Below are 9,796 nucleotides of genomic sequence, written 5' to 3'. Positions count from 1 at the left end.
GAGCGCCTCGGCCCCCTTCCCCCAGCGCTCCCCCCCCCCTCCCGGGCTCCCGGCTGATGGATGAGTTCAGAAGGGCCTGGCGCTTCATTCGGGTGATTACGCGCAGGCCAGCGGGGCCACTCCTCCAGCTCGAGGCCCGGGTGAGATTAATATCCTCTCTGGCAGCTCATTATCACCCCGGGCTCCTTCCATAAAATCCAACCCCAGCCGAGGCCCGGGCGCGACCGCAGGAGCCCGGCGGGAGCAGCGGTTGGGCGCGGGCCCGGCCGCCTCGGGGTCCAAAGGTGCTTTGGGGACGGGACTGGGGTTGCAACCGGTGGGGGAGCCGGAGGGAGGGAGGGGTGGGTGGGAGGGGAGGGAGACCTGCCTGTGGGTTGAAAGCAACCCGCGCGTATCTCGTTTTAATTTCGAACACATTGGCGAGTTCCACCGGCAGCGATCACCTTCCGGGCTGGTTCCACATCTGGGGCTTATTCCCGCGCCCCCGTGCTCGGCGGCCCAGCCTCGGAGCCCCCGCCGCAAGCCTGGGCAGCCGCCCTGGAGCCGGGCTCCAGTCCTCAGCCCGGTTCCGACCCACCGCCCAGGGGACAGACCCGCCCCGTCTGCACCAGGGGACGGGGGCACCGAGGGACGTCCTTATCGTGGCCCCGCCGCCCCCCAGCCGAGCCGGCCCGCGCTTGGCGCGGGGACTTGGCGGCTGGGAAGGCAGCGCAGCACGGCCCTCGGCCCCGGCGCTCCAGCCAGCTTCTTAATCGCGGCGGAATTTATCTCGCTAATAAATTTAATGATCAATTCGTTCTTGTCACAGTAGCTCTTCCCCAAATCAATTATAGCAAATTTAAATATAATCACTGGCTCGTCCTCACCCACTCCGGGCACCGAGAACAATTCATTCCCCGTAATGAGCACGGCCAGCCGGTTCAGCCCTGCTCCTCCAGGACCCCCGCGCCCGCGCCAGGTCACCCCAGCCGGAGCCCCGAGGAAGACCAGCCGTTGCTTCCAGACGAGCCTGTGCTTTCCGGCGAGCCAGTGGGCCTCGGGCCTGGAGCCCTCCCTGGCGCTGCAGGGGGGCCCCCCTGAGGTGCCCCTGGGGTTCCCCCAGCAGGGTGTTCGGCCTGTGCGGGGGGGGGGGGGCCCAGCAGCACTGAAACAATGGGAAGAAATCCTGTTTGTTACAGAGAAACCAATCTACACCCCACCCCTGCCCAGGCGACAGCCCACGGGTGTCCTGTCCAGTCCTGCAGGTGCCCAGGCTCCGAGAAGTGCATATGCGGCCAGAACGAACCCCAGCGGGCTGTATCCCCCCCCACACTGGGCTTTCCCTACCGTGCCCCGGGAGGGAGGTCAGTGGGCACGGTCAGCTCGAGAGACTGCTGCCCACGATGCCAGAAGCATGGACAACAGAAACAAGAAGGGACGGACTTCACCACCAGCACTTCTGTGCGGCAAGGGAGCCCCGCGTCGGAGTGAAGAGGCACCGTGGCAACGAGAGCACGCGACGCTCGCCAACCACATCTCTGCCAAGGGCTAGGGTTAGCAGAAAGAACCCACACAAGGCGACAACCACGGCGAACTCCCAGGTCAAAACCAGACGAAGGACTCGAGGGGGCGTTGCTCTGAGGGAGGCACGGCAAGCGGCCCGCACGCAGCAGCACGAGGAAGGCGCCCAACACCCCTGCTCGGCGTCGTCGGGGAAGTGCACGCCGCCGGGCGTCCAGGGTGGCTGCCGCAGAAACGCAACGAGACAGGAAGCAATGTCAGCGAGGACGGGGGCAGTCGGGGCTCTGGGGGCACGGTGCACAGGGCCACCGTGGAAACAGCACGGACATCCCTACAAAAAATAAATAAATCAGACACCCGCTAGAAGTCCCTCAGGAGCCAGCAGGCCTGCTTGTGGGTGTGCACCCAGGAAGGACTGAAGGCAGGGCCCGGGAGAGACATTTGCTCCCCGTCGTGCTCCCAGACTCGATGGCCAGGGGGTGGGGGCAGCCCGGGTGTCGGTCCCCAATGGATGGATGGACGGACGGACGGACGGACGGATGGACGGACGGACCGAGGACTTGGATCTCGGACGTAAAGTGGAATGTTGCCCAGCCTGACACGGGAAGGAACCCTTCTAAATGCCACCACACGGCGCGTGAGCCCGGAGACCACCGTGCTGAGCAGAACGAGGCAGCCAGCAGCTCCCCTTCCGCGTGGAATCGGAAACAGTCGGACTCCGAGAGACGGACGGACGGCGGGAGGGTGGTTGCGGGGGGCAGGGAGGAGGGGACGGGTGGGGGGGGCTGTTGAACGGGGGTGAAGTTTGGGTTTTGCACGAGGAACCAGTTCCGGGGACCTGTCGCCAACGAAATGCGTCCAGGTAACAGGCCTGGGCCGGACGCTCCTCCTCGGTGGGAAACGGTTAAGGTGGTCACAACAAAGGCAGACCTTTCTCCCGCCCTCTCCCCCCTCTCGCCTCCTCTTCCTACTCCCTTCCTTGCTCCACCCCCTCCCTCTCTCGCTCCCCCTCCCCGCTAAAGGTAGGGCAGACTTGCTGGGGAAAATCCTGACCACAGGGGAGGCCCCCCGGAAGGGAGGACCTGGCCCCTAGGCCCCACCGCCCGAGCCCCTGCATTAGCGTGAGGCTGGGTGCCAGCCCCTGAGATGCAGGCCAGGGCCCTGGAGCACCTCCCAGGTTTGCGGGTTCACTGATCCCCCACCCGGGGCCTCCCTGGTGACCCCTCCCCTGGGGTGGAGGGCAGTTCGGAGTTGCACTGGGCTGAGAGTGGCCCCAGGCGCAGGGCGGTGGGGCTGGCGGAGGGGTGCCTCTGGGAGGGGCCCTGGGAGTGGAGCAGGCCCCTGGGGGGGCGGTGTCCTCGGGGTGGCCCCCACAACGTGCCCCCACCCCATGTCAAAGCCCCGAGTGCTGGGCGTCTCCCTCCATAAAGCTGACCCCCCCCCCCAGGCGGGACCTCCAGCGGAAGGGCGGCCCGGTCCAGGCCACAAGGGCAAGTATGTTTTTCAGATTTGGTTTTTATGGTCGGATTACAGTTTATTTTCCGTAATAGGGCACCTAATAAAACCCACAGCGCGGGGCCGGGCCTCCAGCTGGTGGCCTCGTTCAACACTTTCACTTCGTAAATCACTTTACGACCCGCCAGGTGTGTCCCACACGGGACGCCAACGAGAAACAGCCCCGGCTCGCTCCCCGCCCTGCCCCGCCCCCACCCCTCGCCAGCCCTTTCCGGCCGCCGGGGTCCGTGGGCTGGGGTCCCGGCGCGGGCAGACCAGGGTGGGTCTTCGCCTCCCAGGACGGGAGCCCCCCCGCCCCTGCCACCCCCGCACCCCCCCCCCCCGCCGGCCCCGCGCCGACCCTGCATTCCGAGGCCCCTGCACCTGGCCGCCCCCGCCCCCCAAGTGTACACAAGCAAGGTGTCGGGCCCGGTGAGGCTCCTCCGGCCATTGTCCGCCGCGCGGGGCCGCACAAAGGGTGCCGCCGCGAGGGGCCGGGGGCGCGGTTTACCCAGCTGGGGAGGAACAAAGGCGGCCGCCTTATCTGGGGCGGGCGGGGCGTGGGGTCAGGCCAGGGGCGCTGCGCCGGGGCCCCTCGCTGTCCCCTGGATGCGGCGCTCTGTCAGCGCCTTGCTGCCCAGGGGCGCCCCCACCCGGCCAGGTGCGGCCCCGCCGCCCAGCACTTGGATGGGAGGGCGCCTGAGCCGCTCGCTCGGGGAAGTTGGGGCGCGTGTGGCGCGTGCGCTGGGGTGGGGGCCTGCCGGCTGGGGTCCGAGCGACCCCGTCACTGTTAACCCTCTGGTTTTCGTGTTTGCCCCTTTCCAATACTGCGGGCGCCTGATGGATAACAGCCTTTCTCCCGAGCACAGGACGCTGTCCTCCGCGCTGCCCTGCAGGAGGAGGAAGGACAGAGGGAGTCGGGGTGGTGCTGGGGCAGGCGGTGGGCTGGGCGCGCAGGCTGGCCAGCAGGTGAGGGCGCAGGTGCGGCCCCCACAAACCGCACTGGGGCCGCCCCCAGCAGACGCTCGCGGGCAGGGCCGGAGCGCCCAGCACAGTGACAGGAATCCTGCAGGCGACGTGCAAACAGAGAAATCTATGAAGGACACGCAAACGGTGTTCCCGCCCGGGTCTGGGGCGCCTACTCCTTTCCTGCCTCTCACCACCCCGCGGACTTCTCTGGGTGACAGTTTCCTCCACAGGCTGCCGCCAGGTTCCCACGCGTCCCGGGACTGGGGACCCGTGTGGCCCTGCAGCCTCTTCACCCTCAGAACAGCCCGCGGCAGCGAACTGGGAAGTCGGTCCACGCACTCCTTCACTCCGCCAGTCCACTCAGAACAGCTGCTACCGTGTAAGCTCAGGGACACATCAGGAAGGAAACAGACAGACCCTCCCCGCCCCCCGGGAGCTGCAGCGGGAAGACAAGGTGTGAGGAACCAGGAGGAGGCCCCTGAGTCCCAGGGTGTAACCGGGGCGCAAGCACAAAGGTCGTGTGCGGGACTGGGGTCGTTGTGAAGTCGTTGTGAAGGGGGGACGGAGTCGGAGGCACTGAGCACCGCCGTCACCCGTGTAGCTGCCACTCTGTCCGCCACCAGGCAGGGGTCTGCCGCTGTGTGGAGTGACAGGCATGTGAGGAATCGGGTGGTAGGGCAGGCTGCCTGCTTTTAAGGGGCTGGGTGAGAGGGGCTGGGGACCTTGGGAGCTCTGACTGGTGTGTCTCAGTGGGTTAGCGGAAAGGTCGCCGGTTCGATTCCCAGGCAGGGCACAGGCCTGCGTTGCAGGCCAGGTCCCCAGTAGGGGGCGCATGAGAGACAACTAAACACTGATGTTTCTCCTTTCCCCGTCTCTAAAAACAAAAACAAAAACAAAAAAACAAAAAAACTCTACATAAAACCTTTAAAAAGAGAACTGTAGGGGATATTTACCCTGAGTGCCCATGATTGAACATGTGCTAATGTTCCTGTTTGTTATGGTGGATAACTATTCCAGCAGACGGAGGAGACAGGCATGTTTGGGGGTGGGTGGGAGTGGGAGTTTTGAGACAGAAATAGATTACGTGTCTGATTTATTCAGATATAACTCACATATAACATTGGATTGGTATTTAGGTGTATGGTTTCTTACTTTTAATAATTACCACGCACATTCTTAGACCACTCTGGAAAACAAAAGAGGAGAACAACATTTCCACCTAAAAAGACGCCCTTCCCCTTTAGAGACTCGGGGAGACCTCTGGAAGGAGGGGCTGGGCACCCCCTGAGCATGGGACACGGACTGTGCTCACTCTCTGACCTCCCGGTGACACCGGATGCCCTTCACAGCCCCTGCACGCAGTGTGTCCACATCTGCGCATTTGCTGTCCTCGCCGTCCCTGGTCCCAGCCACCCTTCCAGACAGGGTGCACTCCTGTCCTCCCGGTGACCTTCCTGTGGCCAGAGCAGAGGGCTGGGGAGGAGGGTGGGACCCCGGGCCCGGCCCCCTGGGACGGTGTCCGGCCGCACCCAGTGTGTGGCCGGGACAGACCCTTTGAGCCGCCTGTGCCCGGCGCCCCCGACTGCAGGATGGGGACTCTCGGGTCCCGGCTCCCACACAGGAGGTCGGTCACATGCTGGGTGCCACATGCAGGCCCCTGGGATGATTCCACAGACACACACACACCCCTGCCCCTCGGAGGGAAGACGCCTGCCCGGCCGTGGCCCCCAGACCCGCGTGCCGCACGGAGCACTGCCCCTGCCCCCTGCCGCTGGGGCGAGGGTGTCTGCAGTCGGAGCTCCGGCTGCTCGGGGAAGGAGAGGGGGCGGGTAGGGGTGATGCCTTGGGACTCACAGGGGCCCCAGGACAGGAGCCAGGAGGCAGCGGTGCGAGTGGAACCCTGGATCCGGCCGGGGGGCCTGCAGCGCCGTCCTGTGGGCTGGCCGCGCAGACGCACAGACACGGTGACAGGGCAGAGCCGCGCAGCAGCCCCTCCTGCTGGCCCCGGGGGAGGCCTGCTCGTCTCCTCTCCGCACGCACTGCCCTCCCGGGACAGGTCAGCTCCTGTGACCGCCCACAGCTGTGACGGCTTCTCCAGGGGACGCCTGTGGCCAGAGCGGGGGTCGGGGGCGGCAGAAGTTGGGTGGGGGAGAGAGGACACACACCAATGGCTGCCAGCGACCCAGCCCCCAGGGCCCAGCTCTGGTGCCTGCTGCTGTCCCCCCCTCCTCGCCTCCCACGGGGACATGTCTCCTGTCGGACCACTGGGACGTTCACAGACGGGACTTGCTCGGAGCCTTGGAGACTCATCACGACTGTTGTTCAGGTCGCTGACCTCCGGGCGGCCGGAGGCCCAGGAAAAGCGCTCACCCCACGAGCGCGCGCCCCTGGGCACGGCCCACCTTCGTGAGCTGCCCACTCCAGAGCGTTAGTGGGCTCTGGCCCCCCGCGCTGTCTGGACCCCCGCCGCCCTGATTCGGGGACCCTCACCGAGGAGCCCTGTGTGCGGAGCCCTGCCCCGGGCTGCGGGCCCGCGTGGGGCCGGCTGCAGGCTGACGGCCCGGGAGGGGGGCGGGGCGGGCGGCGCTCCGGAGCAGTCTGCGCAGCCGCCGTCCAGTGCGTGACTACGTCACTACGTCACGACGTCCTCTTCGAGAGACTGCAGTCCAGTGTCGCCCCCCCCCCACACACGCACACGGAGCTGCTCCATCCGTCAGGGTCAGGGTTAGGGTGGGCTCGGGGGGGGGGGGGGGGGGCGGGGGACAAAGCCACGGCGGCTTTCTCGGGCAGCAGCTCATTTCTCTCCCGTAAACCCAGGCCGCCCGGGGCTGCTCCGGCCGCCCCCCCCCGCCTCCACCTCTCCGACCCCGGGCACCGGGGACCCAGGCCCTTCCCTCCGAGGCTCAGGACAGCGGCCCGGGGTGCCCGTCCCACCAGCAGAGACAAAGGAAAGGTAAGTGTGCTCCCTTCCCAGTTCAGAAAGTGGCATTTTCACGTCCATTTGGCTACAAATCTTTTTTTAAAGTTTTTATTCATTTTTAGAGAGAGGGGAAGAGAGAGAATCTTAGCAGGGCCGCTACGAGCAGCACAGGGTCCCTCGGGGAGCAGAGGGGAGCATTGCCTTCCGCCACCGGCCTCGCTCAGGAGGGGGCTCTGCTCCGGGGGAGGATGGGGAAACGGACGGTGCGAAACAACAAACAAGCTGCGTTTTTACTAATATTTTATTTTAGAGCAAGGGAAGGGAGGGAGAAAGAGAGGGAAAGAAATATCACTGTGTGGTTGCCTCCTGTGAGCCCCCTACTGGGGACCTGGCCCACAACCCAGGCCTGTGCCCTCACTGGGAATCGAACCAGCGACCCTGTGGTTCGCAGGCGCGCACTCAGTCCACTGAGCCTCACCAGCCGGGGCTGTGTTCGTGGTGGTGAGATACACATACGACCGACCTCTGGGACCTCTCGTAAGCGCACACTTCCTCGGCGTGACCGCAGTCACACGCCACCTCCAGCTCGCTCTGTCCCCACGGGACAGTCCCCGCCTCTCCCCCGGCCCCTCACACGTCCTCTATGTCTCTGAATTTACCGTTCTAGCTGTGTTTGGCTTTAAAAAAAAAAACAAAAAAAAACTTCCCATGTCCAGTGTAGAGGTGAACACAGAAAAAGGGCCCGATAAATTGATAGCCTCCCCACTTCAGCCAAAGTGCCACCATCCACCCAGGTGTCTCAGCCGATGGGTGACCCAGAGCCGCCTCAGTCCTCCGTCTTCATGGCCCACCGCCAGCCAGCTCTGCCGCAGCCTCACCCCAGCTTGTCCACTGGCTCCGGCCCCCGCCTGTCTCTCCCCTGACCGCTCCCCTACCTGGACACCCACCCCCCCACCGTCTGTGGCCGACAGTCCACCTGCGGCAGCTGGTGACCTGCCAACACCTGCCTGCAGGTCTGCGTCACGGTCAGGAGTCCAGCAGGCGGAAGGACCTACCTCGTCGGCCCTGTCCCAGGCACTCAAGTTTCTCATGCAGCTCTGACACGCGAGCCACGGTGGGACAGGCCCAGGGGCCCGGGGGGCGGGAGTGAGCAGAGAGCCTGGGCCCCACGGCCCCTTCAAATGGTGAACAAGCGCATTTAAAGCGCTGGGGCCTCTGCTAAGTTTAAAGCCAGAAATACGGGCCAGTTTCGGGCTCTTGAACTGTCCCCTTTGTTTTCACACATGAGGAAGACACCGAAACTCACACACATGAGCTCCTGGCTTTCAGAACTGCTTAAACCCCCCGAGAGTTCTCCAAGTTGCCCAGCTCCCCGAGGCGGCCCTCAGTGCCGCTGCCTGCAGGGGGGCGGCGGGGTCCCTTCCTGCCCAGCCCTGCCCTCGGCCCTGGGGCCCCGGGCCCCCTTGGGCAGGCCTCCCCTCTCCTATCTCAACAAAACAAAGTAATTCGCTTTTAATGAGCGCTGGTGTTTTCGTTCCCAGCCCCACTTGCCCAGATAACGCGTGTGAGGCCTTCCCGGTGGGGTCAAACCACCGCGACCTTCATAATCAGCGAACAGAAATAAATTGTGTTTGCTCATAAATGTTGCCCAGCCTCCAGGGCCCAGCTGCCTCCTAATCACAGAGGCGGTGATAATATTCCGCTTTTATCGGGCCCCTGGCTCGCAGGTAACAAAGTGCTTTATTATTCCGCCAGGCAGGTCGGGGGCCCCCGGATGGCCTGCCCTTCGCGCTGAGGCGTCCGCCAAGGGCAAGCTCTCGGGTGGCAGGTGCAAAACACGGGGCTCCCTGCCCGTGACCCCATGGGGTCCCCCGAGTGCCGAAAGCCTTGAGAGCCGGCTGATGGGGAGGGTGGGCAGGGAGCAGAGGCCCTGCAAGTCCCCTGGACGCTGGCTTCCCCGGGTCTTGACTAGGCAGGCACTGTGCGTGACAGGGACCCTCTGCCCCTGGGGCCCGGCCGGTCTCATCTGTGAGGGAGCAGCAGGGGGCATTCTCTGCTGCCTCTCGTCACGTCACGAGATCTGCCGAGGTCACGGTCACAGTCCCCCCTCCCCGGGTGGCTTGTTCCTCTTCTGCGTGTCTCTCAGGGGCTCAGCCAGGCAGCCGGCCACGGAAGGCCCCCAGGAGGTGCGGCCCCCAGGCCTGGGCAGGGAGCTGCGGGATCCTCCAGGCCCCCCCAGTAAACCAACCTACTGGGGGGCGAGGCCAGTTCCAGGAAGTGGGGACGGCGGGGAAGGGCCCCCCCTGCCGCACTCCCCGGGAGCATGGTGCAGACTCCGAGTGTGCTGGGCGGGCAGACCCCACACTTCGGGGAAGGGACGGCCCTGCCCTCGGAGAGCTGCGTCAGCAGGACGGGGCTCAGGGGCTCAGGCCCACGCCAGCCCGGCTCCCAGCCCATCTGTTCTGCGGGACACCCCGCCTCACAGTCTGGGAGAGCTCTCGGCGGCTCGGGAGGGTCCCCAGCCCGTCCTGGGCGCGGCCCCCGCCGCAACACCCGGCTGCCCGCCCGCGCCAGATGTGCAAGGGTGCTAATGGGCGCGGCGTGGGCCCCGCCGGCCCGGGGCCGAGAGGGAGTGCACTTCCCCGCTAACCAAAACTCGGAGGGCAAGGCTCGAGTAAATCTCAAACAATCACGTCGTATTTCTGACGAGGGAAACGAGTGTGTTTCCTGCCCCGAGCACGAGAACTGGCAGCTCTGTGCTCAGGGAGCCCTGGAGAAGTGCTTCCTCGGAGACCTGCGTCGCTGCGCACCATTTCTGCGTCTCGTCCGAAGACTTTGCCCCCGCCCCCGCTCCCCGGGGGGGGGGGCACCCTGCTGGGAGTCTACCCTGGGGGCCGGAGGCTCAGCAAGGGC

This window comes from Phyllostomus hastatus, unplaced genomic scaffold (assembly GCF_019186645.2).
Source record: "Phyllostomus hastatus isolate PE091 unplaced genomic scaffold, TTU_PhHast_1.1 phas_contig_244, whole genome shotgun sequence".
NCBI classification, from domain to species: Eukaryota; Metazoa; Chordata; class Mammalia; order Chiroptera; family Phyllostomidae; genus Phyllostomus; species Phyllostomus hastatus.
The sequence above is the reverse complement of the archived record's forward strand: the minus strand, read 5'-3'. Positions refer to the sequence as shown.